Consider the following 205-nt stretch of genomic DNA (forward strand, 5'->3'; position numbering starts at 1 on the left):
GGGGCACTCGGCATGCCCCAGCACGGTGATGGAGGGACAAAGTGGCATGTCCCCCCTTGGCGCCTGCCCAGCAGCCCCCAGCCATGGGGGGTTCCTGCAGTGGGGACCCCATCCACACCCTCCCGGGACCCACTGCCCAGTTCCCGCCAGGCAGGGAGGTTAAACTGGGTGACACTTCCCCCAGCTTGCAAATGTCACCGTCCCC

The sequence above is a fragment of the Pterocles gutturalis genome, unplaced genomic scaffold (assembly GCF_000699245.1).
Source record: "Pterocles gutturalis isolate BGI_N339 unplaced genomic scaffold, ASM69924v1 scaffold2195, whole genome shotgun sequence".
Classification (NCBI taxonomy): Eukaryota; Metazoa; Chordata; class Aves; order Pterocliformes; family Pteroclidae; genus Pterocles; species Pterocles gutturalis.